Here is a 25658-nt window from a genome sequence, read left to right on the forward strand (position 1 = left end):
CCTCTTTCTGGCTAGAAGGGGTCGGTGTAGGGTTTGCCGGAACCTCCACTGCCTGCTCATGTGGAACTAAATATGAAACTACGACTACTAGAATTATGAAAACTATCACTCCTCCTACAAGTGTACCTATTATACATTTGGATCTACGATTCGGATTTCCAGCCTCTATGATCTCAAAATAGTTCTCAAAGTTCCCAGTTCCAGCGACGAATACTCAAAAGTCTCTTTTCCTCCACCAGTTGTAACTGAAACCAGTTCAAACGACACTCCTTGATAAGCTGGAAATCCCCCCTTTTCATTCACAGTTCTTGTTCCTTATTTTCACAGTTCACAAAAAAACTTCTTTAACCCTCCTCCTTCCGCTACGGAGAGTCCCTAAATTTCTTCTCCTTCCACTCGGGTCTAGATTATCTTCTTTTGACTTATTTACAACAAAATTCACTTTTAGTCCAAAATAAGATTAGCTCCAATTATCTCTAGAACATGATGCAAAAGTTCAAGATGAAGAACAATCACTTCGTGGGACGGAGGTTGATAGCCAAACATAGGAAACGTTAACCTGTGCAAAATCAGACGTCAAATGCTGCTCAAAACTGGAGGATTCGGAACCGTGATGGTCAGTACTCCTTCGATTTCAAGTCCTGGAACCAACAATACCACAACTATTTTCACGTTAGAACTGTTGCTGACCACTGTCACTGTCCTCAGCCTCCCAGAACTCACCACTCCTGGCATCGGTCACAACATATGTCCACTCCAGAGTAGGGTATCTCTGGCTAGGCACTCTCGTCCATCTTGATCTTCTAAGACCTCCTTAAGCTTCCTCTTCTTCATCCTCCTTGGATTCAGAGTACTCAGATACTGGGGCAAGATCTCTCTCAGGAGCCAACCTCAAATTCAGTCTTCTCCATTTTTCAGGCCAAACGTCTTCTGTTCTGTGGGCTCTTCGCTTTCTCCCTGTATACCCTGTGCACCACTTCCTTCTTCTGCGGAGTTCGATTCTGCACCACTCACAATGACACTTTCTTCGTCTGAGTCAACTTTAGGGTTCTTATTGACGTACCCCTCTTCAGCTTGTCCTGGTGCACAATCAGCTGCGTCAGCAACCCCCACAGCTTGACTTGCCCCCTCGTGTTTCCCTGTCACATCAGATGGATTTTCATTCGCCAGAGGAGCTGTTTCTCCCAAGGGTGCTGGAACTCTGCAGGTATGGGAGGCATGCATTCAATTTGACAATCCTTCACACTTCACTGATGTGTTCGTTATAAGGATCACTTGGTATGGGCCTTTCCAACTGACATTCAGACAACTCTTCCTCACGTGCTTCTGAACAAGCACATAATCACCTTGGCATAGGTCGTGGCACAGGTCACTCGAGGCTTGAACAGCTGCCGCTTGCACCTGATGAGACAAAGAACGGACCACATCAGCGAGTCCCTTGCAATTATCAAGGATGAGATCATCTGTGATGTTTATTAAGGCTGTCGATGGCACTGCTGGTAACCTCATTGCCCGCCCCATTAACACTTCGTGGGGTGCAAGACCTGTTCTCTGGTCGAGTGTACTGCGAACACTCATCAGCACCAGGGGAAAAGCATCAGGCCACTTTAGAGATGTAGACAAACACACTTTTGCCATTCGGGCCTTCAAAGTTGCATTCATTTGCTCCACTATTCCAGTAGCCTCTGGTCGATAGCTACAATGGAGTCTTTGGTCTACATTCAAAGCTGTGCAAAGCATCTTCATGATCTCACTGTGGAAGTGTGTTCCTCTATCTGATTCCAAAGAGGTCAGAAAACCGAATCTCAGTACCAATTCCCTCAACAACAGCGTTGCTACTGTGAGAGTATCACACCTTCATGTCAGGTAAACTTCCACCCACCTTGAGAAAACACATACCACCCTAAAATGTACCTCAACCCATTGCACATAGGTATTTCAATGAAATCCAGTTGCATTCAATTGAAAGGTCCTCCTGACCTCTCAATGTGACTCAGAGTAACCACAGTTTTCTTTCCAGCATTTGTTGGCAAGTGACACACCTCTGACACACTGCTTCAGTAACTGCCCGAAATCGTGGATTGTATCACGTTTGTCTAAACACTCACACCATTGCATCTCTGCCTAAATGTACTGCACCATGAATCTGACTTGCCATCGGGTTCAACAGATCATCCGGTAACACTGCTCGAGCATCATTCGAAACCTAAATGTCAACATCCCCTTTCTCACATCCAGACTTAATCCACATATTCATTTCCTGCTCAGAAACTACATCCTGCAAGAGCTTGAGTTCATCCCAAGTGTCTGCCTTGGCTAACATCATTTTGAGCTTGGCTCTCTCCTGTGTAATCTCCCGTGAAAATACAACCTTGTTCAGCACAAAAACGTGCAACTTCATCAGCATATTTATTGCCAAGAGAGACAAAATGTGTCCCCATCCCATGTGCAGCACATTTTACCACAGCAATTTCCCTTTGGTGCTGCAAGGCTTCCAATAGTAGCCTCATAAACTCCCCGTTCCTAATAAGAGATCCAGATTATGTCATATAACCCCTCTGTGACCATAACTGTCCGAAGTCTTGAACCACACCAAATCTATATAGGCTGTTGGTGTAAATGGTGATTCAAATTTGATCGAATGTCTGACAAAATATAGAAAGACATAACATCGAGGTACAAAAATATCGGAGCATTAATATCGATGTCAACAATATTGACATCCTATCTACAACAAGGTAAGTACAAGAAAATCGAAAAAAAATATCGATGTCAAAAATATAGTTAAAAAAATATATAGTTTTTTTAAATTAAAAAAATAAGTAAAATAAATATTACTTACAAATATAATAAACATAGTTAAAAATATTGTATAATATTTAAAATTATTAATGAATATACATAATTTAATAAAAAAAGTAATTAAACATATACATATAATATATAAACTTACTTAATCATTTTTAATCATTATTTTTATAAATTATAAATAATTAAAAATATTATAAATTACAAATTCATCTATACACATAAAATATTAACATAATTAAAAATTTAATAATTATGCAAAACAAATTAAAGAAATGAAATTTACTTTTAATATTTTAAAAATTAATGATATACTACATTAGCTAAAACTATACAAAATATATTAAATAACGGAGGGAATAAAATGCTATGATAACTCCAAAAGAAAAAAATAGTAAGTAAAATGTTGGATAGTGTAGAGTTAAAAATTACTATTCCCACTCCAAAGAGTGCAACAGTAGGGAAAGTGTTGGATAGCTTAGGGGTAAAAATTACTATTCCCACTCCAAAGAGTGCAACAGTAGGGAAAGTGTTGGATAGCGTAGGGGTAAAAATTACTATTCCAACTCCAAAGAGTGCAACAGTAGGGAAAGTGTTGGATAGTGTAGGGGTAAAAATTACTATTCCAACTACAAGCATTGCAACAGTAGGGAAAGTGCTGGATAGCGTAGGGGTAACAACTCCTATTCCCACTCCTAAGAGTGCAACAGTAGGGAAAGTGTTGGATAGCATAGGGGTAAAAATTACTATTCCCACTCCAGAGAGTGCAACAGTAGGGAAAGTGTTGGATTGCGTAGGGGTAAAAATTACTATTCCCACTCCAGAGAGTGCAACAGTAGGGAAAGTGTTGGCTAGCGTAGGGGTAAAAATTACTATTCCCACTCCAGAGAATGCAACAGTAGGGAAAGTGTTGGATAGCGTAGGGGTAAAAATTACTATTCCCACTCCAGAGAGTGCAACAGTAGGGAACGTATTGGATAGCGTAGGGGTAAAAATTACTATTCCAACTCCAAAGAGTGCAACAGTAGGGAAAGTGTTGGATAGCGTAGGGGTAAAAATTACTATTCCAACTACAAGCATTGCAACAGTAGGGAAAGTGCTGGATAGCGTAGGGGTAACAACTCCTATTCCCACTCCTAAGAGTACAACAGTAGGGAAAGTGTTGGATAGCATAGGGGTAAAAATTACTATTCCCACTCCAGAGAGTGCAACAGTAGGGAAAGTGTTGGATTGCGTAGGGGTAAAAATTACTATTCCCACTCCAGAGAGTGCAACAGTAGGGAAAGTGTTGGCTAGCGTAGGGGTAAAAATTACTATTCCCACTCCAGAGAATGCAACAGTAGGGAAAGTGTTGGATAGCGTAGGGGTAAAAATTACTATTCCCACTCCAGAGAGTGCAACAGTAGGGAAAGTGTTGGCTAGCGTAGGGGTAAAAATTACTATTCCCACTCCAGAGAATGCAACAGTAGGGAAAGTGTTGGATAGCGTAGGGGTAAAAATTACTATTCCCACTCCAGAGAGTGCAACAGTAGGGAACGTATTGGATAGCGTAGGGGTAAAAATTACTATTCCCACTCCAGGGAGTGCAACAGTAGGAAAGGTGTTGGATAGCGTAGGGGTAAAAATTACTATTCCCACTCCAGAGAGTGCAACAGTAGGGAAAGTGCTAGATATCATAGAAGTTAAAAATACCATACTTAAATTAATATTTTAAAATATTTAACAAAGTAATTATTAATTAAATCTAAGCTATTTACAAATACCAATACATAATTATTAAAAACATAATTACCAATGAATTATTCAGTAAAATAAATTAATAATAAATACCAATTAATAATAATTAATTACCAATTAATAATTTTTAAGCAATAATATAATTAACAAAAACAATTAATTAAAATAAATTATTACTTAATTACATTTAAATTACTTCCCACCCTACTCCCCTATAAGCTCATAACCCGCTACAGAACATAATTATCAATTAATCAATTCATAACAATTAATTACCAATTAAAAATTAATTAACAATTATATAATTAACAAAAACAATTAAAATAAATGACTACTTAATTACATTTAAATTACTTCCCATCCTATTCCCCTATATACCCATAACCCGCTACAGAACATAATTATCAATCAATCAATTAATTTAAATTAATTACCAATTAATTAAAATTAATTTATAATTCATAAAAATTAATAATCAATGTAGTATAATTAAATTACTTCCCACCCTATTCCCCTATAAACCGACACCCGCTACAGAACATAATTAGCAATTAATCAATTAATTTAAATTAATTATCAATTATTAAAAATGAATTACCAATTAATGTAAATTAATTTATAATTCCTAAAAATTAATAATTAAATTAGTAAAAATCAATATTAGTAACATCGATATTAGTAACAACAATATTACTAACATCGATATTAACAGAATCGATATAACTTACCTTCGAAAATCTGTCCTATCGATATTAAAAATATCGGTATTACTTACCTTCTATATTCTGCCCCTTCGATATTTAAACATCGCTATTATTGTATGTCGATGTTTAAAAATCGATATTTTGTCTGCCTACCATTTGGTCAGCAGCCAGACAGGCACAAGTCAAAGCAATGATTTCAGCTACCTTTGCAGAGTCTACTCCTTCTAGACAAGCAGCTTCAACCAGTCCCATATTAGTACATACAGCAAATGCTGCTCTCAACTGACTGACACTGTCACTTAAACATGAACCATCAACAAAGAATATTTAATCAGGGTTAGACAGAGGTTCATCCACAATGTCAAGTCTCGGTTTGGTACAGAGTTCAGTCACATCGAGACAGTTATGATCCTCACAATCTTCATCAACTGTTTTTGGTAAGGGCATCAAAGTAGCTGAGTTTAAGACAGAACACCTTTTTAGAGTCACATTCTCTGCAGTAAGTATGACTTGCTTGTAACATGCGAGTCTATTGTTGGTCAGGTGCTGTGTTTTGTCATGAGCAATTCAACAGAATGCGGAACATACACAATTAAAGAATGCCCCATCACAATGATTTCACATCTTTCAATATTGACACCCGTTGCCGCAACGGACTTGAGACATCCGGGCAACGCTGAAGCTACCGGATCTAAAGTAGCTGAGAAATAGGCAACTAGTCTAAGGACACGTCCATGATCCTGCGTTAAAACTGACAATGCACAACTTTCTCGTTCATAACAGTATAATGTAAAAGGCTTATTGTAATCAGGCATTCCCAGAGCCGGAGCACAACATAGGTCCTCTCTCAACTCCAAAAACGCTTTCATACAGTCACTGTCCTGTGGTACCGGATCACTCACATCCTTATGCAGCAGCCTCTGAAAAAGCTTTGCCTTCAAAGAGAAGTTGAAAACCCACTGGCGACAGTAACCAACCATCCCTATGAACATTCTGACTTCCCTCTATGTGGTAGGCACAGCCATACTCATGAACGCCTCAATTCGATAGGGTGACAACTTTCGCTTGCCTTTCTTTATACGGTGGCCCAAGTATTGCACCTCATTCAGGTAATACTGTAACTTGTTTGGGGATATCTTGTGTCCATTCTCTGCCAAATGATTCAAAAGGTAATGGTGTCAATCCTGCAAGCATCCACGACAAGGAGATTGTCTATGTACTACATGAGAACTGAGTTCTGCTGCAACACAAGATTCTCAAGATTCTTCTTCAAAATCTGATTGAAGATCGATGCATTCTCTGTATACCCTTGAGGGATACGACACCATGTTAACATATCGTTTTCCAGCTTAAAAGGAAAACGAAATTGGCTCTCCTCATGAAGTGGTATCAAAAAGAAGGCTTGACACATATCAATCACCGTGAACCACTCTGCTTTACATGGAATCTGAAACAATATCACTGATGGATTCGGTACCACTGGACAACATGGAACAACTATTGTGTTGACCTTTTGCAGGTCTTGCACAATCCTAAATTTCCCACTCGGTTTCTGCAATCCCATAATAGGTGAGTTGCATGGACTGCCCCTTATTTCCTTCAGAATTCCCTGCTTGACCATAGAGTTGATTACAGGTTTTATCCCTGCGATCGTTTCTGGTGACAGATTATACTGAAGTGTTCTTGGAAACTCTACATTTTGCTTAACCTGGATCTTAACTGGCTTATCAGTCCAATATCCTCTCCTGTGAAATCCCACACCTTCAACGAGACTGAATCCCTTAAGTCAAGTGGAAGCTCTTCCACAGTTACTGCAGGGTACATCTCAATGCACAAGTGCTGGTTTGCAACCTTAAAGGTGGCATCATCGTTATTGGTTTGCAACTCCACTCCCTTAGGGGTGCTATAAATAGTGCAGTTGAGTTTACACCAGAGATCTCTTCCTAACAGGCAGACTGGGCTAGAGTCGCAGACCACAAACTGGTGTCTATCTTGGAAAGTTCCTATTCTCACAGGAACCTGCTCAGTCAATGGACTTGTCATTTTCTTGTTCGCTACACCTACAACTTGAATTGATTGCCCCGAGAGGGGTAGGTTGGAAACTACTGCAGATCTTACAGTAGAACGGGTAGCACCATTGTCAACCAAAAACGTGGTAGGATGATCGTCAACATCAGCTTCTACAAACGGTCCCCTCTGGTCTACCTCCAAGACTGCCCCAAGAGTGCAGTCTTCCTCCCACCTCAGGCACCGTCATGGCAATGAGTCGGGCTGTACTCGTCAAATCCATCAAAGAGAGGCATCTGCTGGTAAGTCCGAATCCCTTGCTGGATTCTCGGTGGCTGGGGAACCTGTGCTTGTGGAACCAATGTCTTCCCTTTAATCGACCTTGGCCTCATCATAGTATTAACCATTTCAGGCACCTGCACCGTCTCTACCTCCTGCTGCAGCTGATTTGCTGGGTTCAATGGACACTCGCGTTTCCAATGCCCGATCTGGTGACAAAGATGACATGCAGTAGTCTTTTTCAGTGTCGCCACATCCATTCCCGTTTTGGGGTCTACTGGTTTTCCCCTTTCCCTGAATCTGACCATTATGAGTTCCTCCCTGATTGTGTCCCTGTCTTCTCCCTAACATCCCTCCACTTGGCTGCATCTGGAGTCCTTTGTCAGCATTTTGCATCTGGACTAGCATCAGCTTATCTTTAAGCTACGTATGTTTTGAGTCCACCTAATCACTGCAATACATGGCATATCGTAGTATCTCGTCCACTGGCTTGTTCTGCCAACAGATCAAATGCTGTTGAATCATGAGGCTAATCTCTGATCTCAGACCCAGGACAAACTTTGAAACAAACTATCCCATGTCTTTGGGGTCTAAAGTATCCAGCTCACTGTACTGTTTAAAGACTTGCAAAAGTCTCTCATAATACTCATGAACTGTCTCCTTCAGTTCCTGAACTGTTCGATCTATTTTGACCCAATCAATATCCTGTGGCGCTATCTTGGACTTCAGCCATGTGATCACCTGTTCAAACGTCTTCATGACAATAGGCAAAGGACCATTCATAACAGAATCCCTATCTGGTTCAGAAGTGGGCCAATCAATAGTAACTTTACACGCTGCCCACAAATCGCTGGGAACTACAATGTCAAACAGCGTATTCAAATCAATCCACAACACCTTTGAGATCTTAACAAAGTGATCGACCTGTTTGTACAATTCAAATTGCTTCTCCCTCAGCTTAGGGAAGTCATTTGTGATCACTGCCAAATCACCTCTACTCCAAGGCACATACCCTCCACTAGCTACCTCTCACAAAGGGTAATTCTCTACTCTCCGTATCCCCCCTCCTGGAGGCGGTGTCTCTCCTACGCTCTTTTGGCACTCTACTTTTTGGACCATTTTTCTTCCCACTTATCAAGCATACTCCATGCACGTATCCCTAAAATCAATTCCCGAATGTGAGTTCTCAACCCAATGACCCTCTTCTCTTCCAGTTCCTGATCAATGTACTGCAACCTGCAACCTGTGACTCCCCTTGTAACGTCTTTGTTTTGGACAAATCCACATTGTACCTCTTCGCTAAGTGAGACAGTTTCTCATGTTCCGAACTTACCTTACAAGTCACATCTTTTGCTACAAACAGTAACATATCTGGTTCGTAGTGCTCCACTTTCTCCAAAGGCAAGTTTCCCTCAATTATGTCATCTACCTCTGCCTTCAGTCTCACTACATGCAACATCTTTGCCCTTATGTCCACTTTCAGAGTCCCTCGACTAGATGCACCATTCAATTATTCGCTTCCACTGCTCTGTTCTCTACATCTATTCCCTTCGGCTGCATCCATAAGGACTTGTCTGTTCCCTTTGCTTCCGTGATCCCAACTTCCTGTCATCCTGTTGTTCCGATTCCTCACGGGTGGCTCCCACATTCGTAGGTCTGATCTCTAATCGGCAAGGGATCTTGGCCTCCCCGTCCTTATCTCCATCTGTCCCCTTGACGAGTTTTCAGTGGCTGGCAATGGTGTGCTCTATTCTATGGGCCTCGGCAAATGAACTATTCCGCTCACTGTGCCATTCCCTCCAGAGCTAGTTCTCTCTCCCGGTACTGACTGTGATGAATTCCCATTTCTCGCCTGATCTGGCTCGTACACTGACACTGTGGGACCAATTGTAACAGGCACCGTAGGAGAGTCCGGCAACCTCCTAACATCTGTAACTCTCTTAACTTTCATGCTTACTGGGGTCAGTGTTCCCATTCCTCCGGTTGAGAGTTTCCCAACTATTCCTGAACTAGATAGAACCTGTGATTCACCAATTCCCTCTGTCGGTGCTGGTTTTCCCTCTTCTGAGGATGGGTTATATGGCGGCGATCTCTCTGATAGCAACTTTCTATCAAGCTATCATCGGTGGCGCTATCGCTTTCCCCCGCACTCTTCTTTTGGGCATCCCCTGTCTTTACCAATAATGGAACCACTTATCCTCCTCAAAAGTTTGTACTCTCCATCTTTTTTCCTATGCATCCCTTCTCGCACCCTGAAATGCCCTGATGGACCTTTTCACTCTTTCCTGACTTTGATCTCTCTTTCTGTCATGGGCTGCCCTAATCCAAGCATAGAGTGACTCAAACTATGTTGGTCTAGGTAAAGGCCGCAACAAAGTCATAATTGTTTCCAATTGATGCAACACTTCCAGTCTAAAGGTAACATAACGGGGAAAAATAAATTCTTTATTTCCTTCTGTCATTTTGCACCAATTCTCGAGCCAAAGTATAGTATGCAATCCTGCATTTGTAGCCATGTAATGAGCTTCTTCACCTCCTCGAGTACCTACCCTTTTATCTCCTCTAAACATCTTGGAAAACTTTAAAACACTTCATGATAAAATCACTTTCCTCCTTTCGCAGCGCACTTTTACTTCCTGATGACTATCCACCAATACCATTTCAAAAAGGGGGGTGGTGATGGACAGAGTATCTGAGTTAATCAGAACACTCCTACCCAGTCAACAGATCAGGGCTTGATCCATCACCGTTTTTTAGCTCACTGCACCATCCCAGTTCAGAACCTGGCTATATGCAAATTAGTCTGTCCCTGGCCCAGTGCATCATGGGAACAGGGCAAACCAAACTACCAAGCCAATTCTTCACTGGAAAGGAAACAAGCTTCCGGGGACCGGTTTCGGGCATTACAGCCGTCTTCGGCCCGGCTTGCATGAATCCTGATGGTGCAGTGCGCAAGGGACTCATGTCTGAGCATACCCTTCCAAACTTATGGTGGCCAAAATAATTTCAAAAAGGGGGTGGTGATGGACAGAGTACCTGAGTTAATCAGAACACTCCTACCCAGTCAACAGATCAGGGCTTGATCCATCACAGTTTTTTAGCTCACTGCACCATCCCAGTTCAGAACCTGGCTATATGCGAATTAGTCTGTCCCTGGCCCAGTGCATCATGGGAACAGGGCAGACCAAACTACCAAGACAATTCTTCACTGGAAAGGAAACAAGCTTCCGGGGACCGGTTTCTGGCATTACAGCCGTCTTCGGCCCGGCTTGCATGAATACTGATGGTGCAGTGAGCAAGGGACTCATGTCTGAGCATACCCTTCCACACTTATGGTGGCCAAAATAATTTCAAAAAGGGGGTGGTGATGGACAGAGTATCTGAGTTAATCAGAACATTCCTACCCAGTCAACAGATCAGGGCTTGATCCATCACCGTTTTTTAGCTCACTGCACCATCCCAGTTCAGAACCTGGCTATATGCAAATTAGTCTGTCCCTGGCCCAGTGCATCATGGGAACAGGGCAGACCAAACTACCAAGCCAATTCTTCACTGGAAAGGAAACAAGCTTCCGGGGACCGGTTTCTGGCATTACAGCCGTCTTCGGCCCGGCTTGCTTGAATCCTGATGGTGCAGTGAGCAAGGGACTCATGTCTGAGCATACCCTTCCACACTTATGGTGGCCAAAATAATTTCAAAAAGGGGGTGGTGATGGACAGAGTATCTGAGTTAATCAGAACACTCCTACCCAGTCAACAGATCAGGGCTTGATCCATCACCGTTTTCTAGCTCACTGCACCATCCCAGTTCAGAACCTGGCTATATGCAAATTAGTCTGTCCCTGGCCCAGTGCATCATGGGAACAGGGCAGACCAAACTACCAAGCCAATTCTTCACTGGAAAGGAAACAAGCTTCCGGGGACCGGTTTCTGGCATTACAGCCGTCTTCGGCCCGGCTTGCTTGAATCCTGATGGTGCAGTGAGCAAGGTACTCATGTCTGAGCATACCCTTCCACACTTATGATGGCCAACATAATTTCAAAAAGGGGGTGGTGATGGACAGAGTATCTGAGTTAATCAGAACACTCCTACCCAGTCAACAGACCAGGGCTTGATCCATCACCGTTTTTTAGCTCACTGCACCATCCCAGTTCAGAACCTGGCTATATGCAAATTAGTCTGTCCCTGGCCCAGTGCATCATGGGAACAGGGCAGACCAAACTACCAAGCCAATTCTTCACTGGAAAGGAAACAAGCTTCCGGGGACCGGTTTCTGGCATTACAGCCGTCTTCGGCCCGGCTTGCTTGAATCCTGATGGTGCAGTGAGCAAGGGACTCATGTCTGAGCATACCCTTCCACACTTATGGTGGCCAAAATAATTTCAAAAAGGGGGTGGTGATGGACAGAGTATCTGAGTTAATCAAAACACTCCTACCCAGTCAACAGATCAGGGCTTGATCCATCACCGTTTTTTAGCTCACTGCACCATCCCAGTTCAGAACCTGGCTATATGCAAATTAGTCTGTCCCTGGCCCAGTGCATCATGGGAACAGGGCAGACCAAACTACCAAGCCAATTCTTCACTGGAAAGGAAACAAGCTTCCGGGGACCGGTTTCTGGCATTACAGCCGTCTTCGGCCCGGCTTGCTTGAATCCTGATGGTGCAGTGAGCAAGGGACTCATGTCTGAGCATACCCTTCCACACTTATGGTGGCCAAAATTATTTCAAAAAGGGGGTGGTGATGTACAGAGTATCTGAGTTAATCAGAACACTCCTACCCAGTCAACAGATCAGGGCTTGATCCATCACCGTTTTTTAGCTCACTGCACCATCCCAGTTCAGAACCTGGCTATATGCAAATTAGTCTGTCCCTGGCCCAGTGCATCATGGGAACAGGGCAGACCAAACTACCAAGCCAATTCTTCACTGGAAAGGAAACAAGCTTCCGGGGACCGGTTTCTGGCATTACAGCCGTCTTCGGCCCGGCTTGCTTGAATCCTGATGGTGCAGTGAGCAAGGGACTCATGTCTGAGCATACCCTTCCACACTTATGGTGGCCAAAATTATTTCAAAAAGGGGGTGGTGATGTACAGAGTATCTGAGTTAATCAGAACACTCCTACCCAGTCAACAGATCAGGGCTTGATCCATCACCGTTTTTTAGCTCACTGCACCATCCCAGTTCAGAACCTGGCTATATGCAAATTAGTCTGTCCCTGGCCCAGTGCATCATGGGAACAGGGCAGACCAAACTACCAAGCCAATTCTTCACTGGAAAGGAAACAAGCTTCCGGGGACCGGTTTCTGGCATTACAGCCGTCTTCGGCCCGGCTTGCTTGAATCCTGATGGTGCAGTGAGCAAGGGACTCATGTCTGAGCATACCCTTCCACACTTATGGTGGCCAAAATAATTTCAAAACGGGGGTGGTGATGGACAGAGTATCTGAGTTAATCAGAACACTCCTACCCAGTCAACAGATCAGGGCTCGATCCATCACCGTTTTTTAGCTCACTGCACCATCCCAGTTCAGAACCTGGCTATATGCAAATTAGCCTGTACCTGGCCCAGTGCATCATGGGAACAGGGCAGACCAAACTACCAAGCCAATTCTTCACTGGAAAGGAAACAAGCTTCCGGGGACCGGTTTCTGGCATTACAGCCGTCTTCGGCCCGGCTTGCTTGAATCCTGATGGTGCAGTGAGCAAGGGACTCATGTCTGAGCATACCCTTCCACACTTATGGTGGCCAAAATAATTTCAAAAAGGGGGTGGTGATGGACAGAGTATCTGAGTTAATCAGAACACTCCTACCCAGTCAACAGATCAGGGCTTGATCCATCACCGTTTTTTAGCTCACTGCACCATCCCAGTTCAGAACCTGGCTATATGCAAATTAGTCTGTCCCTGGCCCAGTGCATCATGGGAACAGGGCAGACCAAACTACCAAGCCAATTCTTCACTGGAAAGGAAACAAGCTTCCGGGGACCGGTTTCTGGCATTACAGCCGTCTTCGGCCCGGCTTGCTTGAATCCTGATGGTGCAGGGAGCAAGGGACTCATGTCTGAGCATACCCTTCCACACTTATGGTGGCCAAAATAATTTCAAAAAGGGGGTGGTGATGGACAGAGTATCTGATTTAATCAGAACACTCCTACCCAGTCAACAGATCAGGGCTTGATCCATCACCGGTTTTTAGCTCACTGCACCATCCCAGTTCAGAACCTGGCTATATGCAAATTAGTCTGTCCCTGGCCCAGTGCATCATGGGAACAGGGCAGACCAAACTACCAAGCCAATTCTTCACTGGAAAGGAAACAAGCTTCCGGGGACCGGTTTCTGGCATTACAGCCGTCTTCGGCCCGGCTTGCTTGAATCCTGATGGTGCAGTGAGCAAGGGACTCATGTCTGAGCATACCCTTCCACACTTATGGTGGCCAAAATAATTTCAACAAGCATTAGAAATGCAATCGGGCTCGGATTTATTTGAGTTTGAGCTAATGGCATTGTAAATGCCAATGTATTGTTGCTATGTGTTATGGAGTGTGTTCATGTGGTGTGTACTGCCAGTGATCTCCTTGTGAGTGTGAGAATATTGCACCGTTACTGCCTGTGATGTCCTTCTTGTGAGTGGGAGAAGCTTGCACCTCAGCTGCCTGTGGTCTCCTTGTGAGTGTAAGAAGCTTGCACAGCTGCTGCCTGTGATGTCCTTCTTGTGAGTGTGAGAAGCTTGCACCGCTGCTGCCTGTGGTCTCTTTGTGAGTGTAAGAAGCTTGCACTGCTGCTGCCTGTGATGTCGTTCTTGTGAGTGTGAGAAGCTTGCACCGCTGCTGCTTGTGACATCCTTCTTGTGAGTGGGAGAAGCTTGCACCTCAGCTGCCTGTGGTCTCCTTGTGAGTGTAAGAAGCTTGCACAGCTGCTGCCTGTGATGTCCTTCTTGTGAGTGTGAGAAGCTTGCACCGCTGCTGCCTGTGGTCTCCTTGTGAGTGTAAGAAGCTTGCACAGCTGCTGCCTGTGATGTCCTTCTTGTGAGTGTGAGAAGTTTGCACTGCTGCTGCCTGTGGTCTCCTTGTGAATGTAAGAAGCTTGCACTGCTGCTGCCTGTGATGTCGTTCTTGTGAGTGTGAAAAGCTTGCACCGCTGCTGTTTGTGATGTCCTTCTTGTGAGTGTGAGAAGCTTGCAACTCAGCTGCCTGTGGTCTCCTTGTGAGTGTAAGAAGCTTGCACAGCTGCTGCCTGTGATGTCCTACTCACTACTCTACTCTACTCACTACTCACTACTCTGCACTCACTACTCACTACTCTACTCACTACTCTGCACTCACTACTCACTACTCTACTCACTACTCTACTCACTACTCACTACACTACCCACTACTCACTACTCACTACACTACTCACTACTCACTACTCACTACTCACTACTCTGCACTCACTACTCACTACTCTAGTCACTACTCACTAATCTACTCACTACTCTACTTACACTCACTACTCTACTCACTACTCACTACTCTACTCACTACTCACTACTCACCACTCTACTCATTACTCTACTCACTACTCACTACTCACTACTCACCACTCTACTCACTACTCACTACTCTACTCACTACTTTACTCACTACTCTACTCACCACTCTACTCACTACTCACTACTCTACTCACTACTTTACTCACTACTCTACTCACTACTCACTACTCACCACTCTACTCACTACTCTACTCACTACTCACTACTCACTACTCACCACTCTACTCACTACTCACTACTCTACTCACTACTTTACTCACTACTCTACTCACTACTCTACTCACTACTCTGCACTCACTACTCTACTCACTACTCTACTCACTACTCACTACTCTACTCACTACTCTACTCACTACTCTACTCACTACTCACTACTCTACTCACTACTCTACTCACTACTCACTACTCTACTCACTACTCTCACTACTCACTACTCTACTCACTACTCTACTCACTACTCTACTCACTACTCTACTCACTACTCACTACTCTACTCACTACTCTACTCACTACTCTACTCACTACTCTACTCACTACTCTACTCACTACTCTGCACTCACTACTCACTACTCTAGAGGGTGCGAGACAGCTCCAAGGAGCCGTGACCAGGGAGACGCGACTCCATGAAACACTGCCCCTCTGTCCAGGAGCAGGGCGGTTACAGGCTTAGATTTTGAACTACAACGGATGTATTAAAGTTACCAAAGCCTCCCCTCCTCCCATGAATAATGCAATAATGAAACAAGGCGTGACAGACCAGCTGCCAGGGACTGCGACAGGTGCGGGATTATTACAAATACAATACAATATAACACCAATATAGGTGAAAAACTCTCTCGATAACCTGTTAAAACGGATATTTAGTTGTAAAGCGCCTAAAAGTACAATGATCGCAAGGCTACGAAACAATTATTACTAATAATAATGCGTGAAACTGTATGGCACTTAGGACTGTTGTCTTTAGTAGCAGTGCACCACACGAGTCAAAATTGTATTACACTGTGCTCTGTAGAGACTTTGGAACCTGTAAGAAGCTCTGGTGCGAAAAGTATCAATTTAATCCTCGGGTGATTTAGAAGCGGTAGCGAAAAATCCCAAATTGATACTCACTGCACTACGTTTACATGGATAGTTCAAGTTCAGTCGGCATCACTGTCATAGCACCCATTCATTAAAAATACAACAAGAGTGGTGTGCATTCAGTCGTCAGGGAAATAAAGTCTGGGTGGGATCTTAGAGATGAAAGTGACAAATACAAATTACACTGTTGCATAAATATCTGCACATATTGCGGCCAGTGGAAACGCGTCAGAACCTAGCCCTAACAGATGGGTGGTAATATGGCGCTTCATAACCCCCTAAACACATGCACCGATCCTTCTCACCAATATTGCCCTCCACGGAGATCTCTTGGGCTCCACGGTGTCCCTGCAGCTTCTTTGGGAGGAGTGGCCATAGCTCGGACTGCCGCTGTCACTATCAGCTTGCTGCTGGTTCCTCTGCGGACTGAAGCTCGGTTTGATTTAGGTGCGCAAAGCTCGCTCTTCCTGCCGCTGCGTGACGTCACGCAAAAGCCCCGCGCCCGCCAACGCTTCTTCCTGGATTTCGTTCTAATAATATATACAAGTGTCCCAGAGCGCCTCCCACAGAGGCCGTGAGGGCGCTTCTCCCCAGGGGTGTCAACAACGGAACACAGACCGGGGGGAGATTTTTCCGTTTCTCTTCCCTTCCACACCGGTGCGACTCTTACTGTCTGATCGCCTCCGAGCTTTGCTGCCAGTCAACGGGACTCCGGTCCGGTGATTGCTTAAATTATCACGTCTCCGTGACATCTGCTTAATTATTATTTTCGGTTTCTACCGACATCTTCCAATGTGTGTACTGTTCTAAATATATACGTGGCTTTGGTGAACGTGCCAATTTAAAAAAAAATCTTCCACGAGCGCCCGCCGTGCGTCCCGTTTAGGCAGGAGGTGCGTAATGTCACGGACTGATACGACTCTACTGCTCTGCGCTCTGCTCTTGAAGGGAGCCATGCTATCCAAAGCGCTACGTTTCCGAAGAGCGAAGAGATGGGTGAGCGGCGACAGGGAAGAACGAGGGCAAGAAAAGAGGCCAGACTGTGAGAGAGGGCCCAAGTGGGAAGAGCACGCGGCCAGTGTGGCAACAGAGTGGCAGCGTGAGCGCAGGATGGCGGCCGAGACTTGCATCTTGAAATAACGACAATCTTAAAATAGAACAAATGGAGCACATTTCAAAAGTGGGCCTGGACAGTGCTAATACCATTCTGAATGGTTTTCCTGCTTGCCTGCTCCATTGATGCGAGGTATCTTAAAAAGTACTGTGACTGCCCTTGAAGCTACAGGAAACTGCTTTCAATTATCTCCGCCGTGAACGCGGCACTCTGACAGCTCCTAATTAAAATGAATGGACTGCCGTGCGCGAAAGGTACATCTTACACGCGCGCATGATACATCCAATGCAAGGGAGAACGCGCTCCCAACATCTGTATTGCATTACACGGGCACTCTGACAGCTCCTAATTAAGATTAATAAGTCTGCCGTGCGCGTAACCACAGACAATATGCCATGCAACTGAAAGAAATGACAGACACAAAGTAAATATAGCCTATCACGTCAAGGCTACTAAATAGACAGCACAGCGAAGACGAATCACTGGGCAGATTCCATAAAAAACACGGCACGCACTAAAGAATGTGCCAGCCAGGACCCCTTTCAGAATTCTTTTTTTTTCGAACACATAAGAGCTCGGAAGCTCCGCCCCCACTTCGTGGAGACGTAGGCCCGAGCCCTAAAAAGGGGGTGGTGATGGACAGAGTATCTGAGTTAATCAGAACACTCCTACCCAGTCAACAGATCAGAGCTTGATCCATCACCATTTTTTAGCTCACTGCACCATCCCAGTTCAGAACCTGGCTATATGCAAATTAGTCTGTCCCTGGCCCAGTGCATCATGGGAACAGGGCAGACCAAACTACCAAGCCAATTCTTCACTGGAAAGGAAACAAGCTTCCGGGGACCGGTTTCTGGCATTACAGCCGTCTTCGGCCCGGCTTGCTTGAATCCTGATGGTGCAGTGGGCAAGGGACTCATGTCTGAGCATACCCTTCCACACTTATGGTGGCCAAAATTATTTCAAAAAGGGGGTGGTGATGGACAGAGTATCTGAGTTAATCAGAACACTCCTACCCAGTCAACAGATCAGGGCTTGATCCATCACCGTTTTTTAGCTCACTGCACAATCCCAGTTCAGAACCTGGCTATATGCAAATTAGTCTGTCCCTGGCCCAGTGCATCATGGGAACAGGGCAGACCAAACTACCAAGCCAATTCTTCACTGGAAAGGAAACAAGCTTCCGGGGACCGGTTTCTGGCATTACAGCCGTCTTCTTGATCTTTTGACTGGGTATGAGTGTTCTGCTTAATTCAGATGCTCTGTCCATCACCACCCCCTTTTCTGAATCGTTTTGGCCACCACAAGCGTGGAAGGGTATGCTCAGATGTGAGTCCCTTGCTCACTGCACCATCAGGATTCAAGCAAACCGGGCCGAAGACGGCTGTAATGCCAGAAACCGGTCCCCGGAAGCTTGTTTCCTTTCCAGTAGAGAATTGGCTTGGTAGTTTGGTCTGCCCTGTTCCCATGATGCACTGGGCCAGGGACAGACTAATTTGCATGTAGCCAGGTTCTGAACTGGGATAGTGCAGTGAGCTAAAAAACGGTGATGGATCAAGCCCTGATCTTTTGACTGGGTATGAGTGTTCTGCTTAATTCAGATGCACTGTCCATCACCACCCCCTTTTCTGAATCGTTTCGGCCACCACAAGCGTGGAAGGGTATGCTCAGATGTGAGTCCCTTGCTCACTGCACCATCAGGATTCAAGCAAACCAGGCCGAATACGGCTGTAATGCCAGAAACCGGTCCCCGGAAGCTTGTTTCCTTTCCAGTAAAGAATTGGCTTGGTAGTTTGGTCTGCCCTGTTCCCATGATGCACTGGGCCAGGGACAGACTAATTTGCATGTAGCCAGGTTCTGAACTGGGATGGTGCAGTGAGCTAAAAAACGGTGATGGATCAAGCCCTGATCTTTTGACTGGGTATGAGTGTTCTGCTTAATTCAGATGCTCTGTCCATCACCACCCCCTTTTCTGAATCGTTTTGGCCACCACGAGCGTGGAAGGGTATGCTCAGATGTGAGTCCCTTGCTCACTGCACCATCAGGATTCAAGCAAACCGGGCCGAAGACGGCTGTAATGCCAGAAACCGGTCCCCGGAAGCTTGTTTCCTTTCCATTAAAGAATTGACTTGGTAGTTTGGTCTGCCCTGTTCCCATGATGCACTGGGCCAGGGACAGACTAATTTGCATGTAGCCAGGTTCTGAACTGGGATGGTGCAGTGAGCTAAAAAACGGTGATGGATCAAGCCCTGATCTTTTGACTGGGTATGAGTGTCCTGCTTAATTCAGATGCTCTGTCCATCACCACCCCCTTTTCTGAATCGTTTTGGCCACCACAAGCGTGGAAGGGTATGCTCAGATGTGAGTCCCTTGCTCACTGCACCATCAGGATTCAAGCAAACCGGGCCGAAGACGGCTGTAATGCCAGAAACCGGTCCCCGGAAGCTTGTTTCCTTTCCAGTAAAGAATTGGCTTGGTAGTTTGGTCTGCCCTGTTCCCATGATGCACTGGGCCAGGGACAGACTAATTTGCATGTAGCCAGGTTCTGAACTGGGATGGTGCAGTGAGCTAAAAAACGGTGATGGATCAAGCCCTGATCTTTTGACTGGGTATGAGTGTTCTGCTTAATTCAGATGCTCTGTCCATCACCACCCCCTTTTCTGAATCGTTTTGGCCACCACAAGCGTGGAAGGGTATGCTCAGATGTGAGTCCCTTGCTCACTGCACCATCAGGATTCAAGCAAACCGGGCCGAAGATGGCTGTAATGCCAGAAACCGGTCCCCGGAAGCTTGTTTCCTTTCCAGTAAAGAATTGGCTTGGTAGTTTGGTCTACCCTGTTCCCATGATGCACTGGGCCAGGGACAGACTAATTTGCATGTAGCCAGGTTCTGAACTGGGATGGTGCAGTGAGCTAAAAAACGGTGATGGATCAAGCCCTGATCTTTTGACTGGGTATGAGTGTTCTGCTTAATTCAGATGCTCTGTCCATCACCACTCCCTTTTCTGAATCGTTTTGGCCACCACAAGCGTGGAAGGGTATGCTCAGATGTGAGTCCCTTGCTCACTGCACCATCAGGATTCAAGCAAACCGGGCCGAAGACAGCTGTAATGCCAGAAACCGGTCCCCGGAAGCTTGTTTCCTTTCCAGTAAAGAATTGGCTTGGTAGTTTGGTCTGCCCTGTTCCCATGATGCACTGGGCCAGGGACAGACTAATTTGCATGTAGCCAGGTTCTGAACTGGGATGGTGCAGTGAGCTAAAAAACCGTGATGGATCAAGCCCTGATCTTTTGACTGGGTATGAGTGTTCTGCTTAATTCAGATGCTCTGTCCATCACCACCTCCTTTTCTGAATCGTTTTGGCCACCACAAGCGTGGAAGGGTATGCTCAGATGTGAGTCCCTTGCTCACTGCACCATCAGGATTCAAGCAAACCGGGCCGAAGATGGCTGTAATGCCAGAAACCGGTCCCCGGAAGCTTGTTTCCTTTCCAGTAAAGAATTGGCTTGGTAGTTTGGTCTGCCCTGTTCCCATGATGCACTGGGCCAGGGACAGACTAATTTGCATGTAGCCAGGTTCTGAACTGGGATGGTGCAGTGAGCTAAAAAACGGTGATGGATCAAGCCCTGATCTTTTGACTGGGTATGAGTGTTCTGCTTAATTCAGATGCTCTGTCCATCACCACCCCCTTTTCTGAATCGTTTTGGCCACCACAAGCGTGGAAGGGTATGCTCAGATGTGAGTCCCTTGCTCACTGCACCATCAGGATTCAAGCAAACCGGGCCGAAGATGGCTGTAATGCCAGAAACCGGTCCCCGGAAGCTTGTTTCCTTTCCAGTAAAGAATTGGCTTGGTAGTTTGGTCTGCCCTGTTCCCATGATGCACTGGGCCAGGGACAGACTCATTTGCATGTAGCCAGGTTCTGAACTGGGATGGTGCAGTGAGCTAAAAAACGGTGATGGATCAAGCCCTGATCTTTTGACTGGGTATGAGTGTTCTGCTTAATTCAGATGCTCTGTCCATCACCACCCCCTTTTCTGAATCGTTTTGGCCACCACAAGCGTGGAAGGGTATGCTCAGATGTAAGTCCCTTGCTCACTGCACCATCAGGATTCAAGCAAACCGGGCCGAAGACGGCTGTAATGCCAGAAACCGGTCCCCGGAAGCTTGTTTCCTTTCCAGTAAAGAATTGGCTTGGTAGTTTGGTCTGCCCTGTTCCCATGATGCACTGGGCCAGGGACAGACTAATTTGCATGTAGCCAGGTTCTGAACTGGGATGGTGCAGTGAGCTAAAAAACGGTGATGGATCAAGCCCTGATCTTTTGACTGGGTATGAGTGTTCTGCTTAATTCAGATGCTCTGTCCATCACCACCCCCTTTTCTGAATCGTTTTATCCACCAATACCAGCGTGGCTTCACACAAACCGACCTATCGCAGCGCCACACCATCTGATGTCACTTTTCCTCTGCTCGCAGCAGTTCCCCTCTTTTACAATTTCCTCGTACTCACTCACACGTCCCTTTCATACTCTGAAATAACCGTTCATCCGCAAAAAGACCAAACAGTCATTTCTCTGACTGTCAGTCCACAGTCTCTTATAGTTGTCTACCTCAATTTGGCAACTGTCTGTCCACAAAATGACCAGGCAGCCGCACTAATCATTGATAGGATTCAATCACTCAATTATATATACACAGTGACCTACGACCGGCGTTAGTCCCTCAGACACTCACTCTTTTGCTCCCTATCTTGGGTGGGGTAATCGATGACGTCTGACGACTCCCCAGTCAATGGTCGACAACTACTCTCTGGGTGTCTTCTACACCACAATCTCTCAGGCTACTCGTCGAGCCTAAGTTCTCCCGGGTTGCGCGCGCTCGCAGCTTGATCTCACAATCCCTCAACAGTCACTCCAACTCCGCAAGACATCACACCATCAAACAGCACTGCAATCTAACAACACATGACCCTGATCATACTCACTCTCCCACGAGCTGCTGCTTTCGTTGCACCGTCACTCTCTGTCAGTTTCCATCAAACGCCATTGTCCTCCGCTGACGATCCGCCGGATAACCATCACCTGGCTCTAAGGCTATGGGCTATGAGGACTATATGACTCTGCTTCCCCTTATTCTAGAGATAATCATCCTACTCTGCTACCAACTGATAATGACGGATTCTTATCTTTCTTTTATCTTATCTTACCAATTTTTAAGAATCCTTGGTCGACTGGGTCTTTATTATCTGCTAAGAAGTTTAAAGGGGAAAAAAACAATTTTACCACATAATCAACCTGTTCAATTTTGTAACTCTAAAGGATCACTGACTCCGAAATCAAAGTTTAAGGGATTTATTACAAAGCCAAAAATAACTGAACATACAAACACCTCAACAAGAGGTTAAAAAAATAAATGGGCACTAATACAAACATAAACCTACGCAGGAGTCTCATCCGACTCAGAATAAGAAGATTAGTTAATTCTTAAAGCATCAGGCATCCAATGATTGCTCAAATCTCTATTTTAGTTTTCATTAGCCTAGAACAAAAAATAATTAATTTTTCCCTACACTGCCGCTAAAATGACATTCCTACCTAACATCATCCCCAGGCAAGAGAGAAAAAGGTGATAGTAGTGAGGACTTCCTTAGAAGTTCTCTCACTTTGCATAGGTAAGTACTCACTCAAAATTACTTTATTCGGTTTCAATTAAGAAATGCCATAAAAGAGCATATATATAAACTGAATACATTTATAAATATTGATACACGTTTAAAAAGACAAGTGTGTCTGGATAAAATAACTTAGTATACAGACATAATATTAAACACCAACCAAGTTAATTAGATTTCAATCGAAAGCACAATAGAAAACAAAAGAGAAAGTACAACAGTATTCTATTATAGGTTATTCCTATGGCTAATACAGAATTTCAGGATTTAACAATATTTATCACCAAGCATTCTGAATCCATAAGTTGTAAAACAGTAAGGGCAGGACGACATTGACGTAAGCCTAACATTTTTTACATTGGGATTAACCAGAGCTTAGGTAAGTAGCCAAAGCTACAGCGCTCGTTCTAAGATGCTCCTTCTACCTTCCCCTCTAGTCCTCATCTCCTCCACCCTCAGGAGCACTGTCCCTAATACAAAATCACAAAACAGTAGAACACACCCTCTACACTCCCCTTCGGACAGGGCTTCTTTCTGTACTTTTCCATCGAAACTCTGACTTCATCCAAAAAACATTGGTGTGTCCTTGGGTCCCAGGCACATTCTCCGCTGAAAGTATCATATCTGCATTCCAGTACACTCCCATGGCGGCTTCTCCTACCATCCTAACTCCTAAAACAAAAGGGTTATTCTGCCTAACGAGATGTATGTCCTTGCACCTGCAGCAAGAAGCATGTGAGTGAAGCAACCTTGCACGCACACAAAATCTACTGACTACCTTTGACTGAGAGCCTTCCCTGGGAAAATACATTTCAAGCCTACAATATTCAGCTAACATAAGAAATCATGAACAGGCCTTCTCTTGAACGTTTATGCGATTAGGCCTTTACACATTTAGATCATACATAATAGCATTACATCCATAAACATGTAATGCATTACATTTTCTTAAATGAATAAGCAAACCTACATGTGCAGACTTTAATATGGTGCACGTTTAACTGTAATGCATCACTTTATACGTAAACTAATTCATTATGCATCATCGATAATACAGTTTCGAATAAACACTACATTGATATTCATGAATGACATGATTACATTTCTATTTGCACTAATATATGCTGCTTTAATACTACATTTCTAATGACTACACGTTAATACATTCCTTTAGATATGGGGTGCTAACTATCGGTGATTATGATGCACCCCTACAAATTTAAGAATAACATGACGCTCTGTCAGGCTCCTGGAGTGTATGAGGAATGAGATGGAAAGTTTAATCAAAGCCAGAGGGGAGGTGAATTTTATGACGCTGGCCCTGCAAAGGCAATTAAAAAAAGGTGGAATGCAGGTGTTGAAAGTTGGACTGAAACCGTCAACATTATCGGTGCCCTCTTGCTCTCCTTAACCTTTTTGTGCGCGTAAAACAGCCGCCATTTTGAGCACCATGGCTTCCCTGCTCCCGCCGAGAGCCAGCGCGCCTCTCTCCCACTCCTAACTTCGCCGGCATCCCCCGCATACTGACAACCCCCCTGCCTGCACCTGCCGCGAATCATAAAACCCCTCTTCAGCGCTGCTCTGCCCCAGACCCTCGTCCTGTTCCCAGCGCGACACCTCCCCTCTTCCCATTTATGATCCCCGGCCCTTTGATGCAAACCCCATTTCCCCGTGTGCCCGTTTGTCTTCCCCGTTCCCAGGCCGACACCCAGCTCTGCCGATACCAATCCCTTGCCCCTCCCCGTACAATAGAAAGCTTCCCTCCTCAAAGGACCCCCGAGATGATCAAAGCCCCCCCCCCATCCCACGAGATCCGATCGAAACCCACACACTCCGTGGATCGGCGGAATATCCAGCTGCGCGATGATCATCACCTGTTGTGAACGGGGCGGGGACTTCCACTGTAATCTTGCGTGGGAACGGGCTGGGAAGGGGGGGATTCTAAGGATGTCTTTCCGTACATCAAAGTATCGACAAAAATGTGTTACATGCAATAAACAGATAAACGTGTGTATAAGAGGCCAGGCCTCAGGGATGCAGTTAGAGCACCTCAGAACGATACCTTCTGTCCGTTTCGTTGTGTTCTCCTCCGGAGAGAATAAAAACCTTGTTTCCTGCCTTCCAGTCTCCAGCGCCTGCCTCTTCAATAGTTTAACTTCTTTGTGGGTTCAAGAGGCGACACCGCCGGGCAAATACTTAAGGATCTTATATTCTGGTTGGTAGTGCCCCCCATTTAGTTTCTACAATTGGCGTCCCAAGCGTGGGGCCCATCAGCGACCCATGGATCCAGTGGGAGAGGTCCTGACGACAAAGTGAACGACTGCAACGATCGGGAACGCGTCTGTCCGATAGACCCTCGTCTGACAGCCGATCATCCGAACTTCACTGGTTCCGAACAGACCTCTCTCGAGTGATCTACGGTCCTGACTGGGAACCATCAGGAGTGCCGCGAGGATAACGAAGAAGAGAGGACGATCGGGCGCTGGATTCGGAAGACACGAAACTGTCCATGCGGTCCGGGTAAGGTCGTGTAACCACGACAAGTCGCGAAATATTTGCTTGATTGCTTGTTTGTTTAAAAATACTAGTATTGCTCTTTTTATTTATTTGGAGATTCACTGTCTGCAAACGGAGAAACAACGGGCTCTCTCTTTGCAAGCAGTGGAGGATAGGTAGGGCAGCAGCCGTGCTTTTTTTCTCCCCCACTCAATAATCACTTGAAACTGA

The sequence above is a fragment of the Lissotriton helveticus genome, chromosome 3_2 (assembly GCF_964261635.1).
Source record: "Lissotriton helveticus chromosome 3_2, aLisHel1.1, whole genome shotgun sequence".
NCBI classification, from domain to species: Eukaryota; Metazoa; Chordata; class Amphibia; order Caudata; family Salamandridae; genus Lissotriton; species Lissotriton helveticus.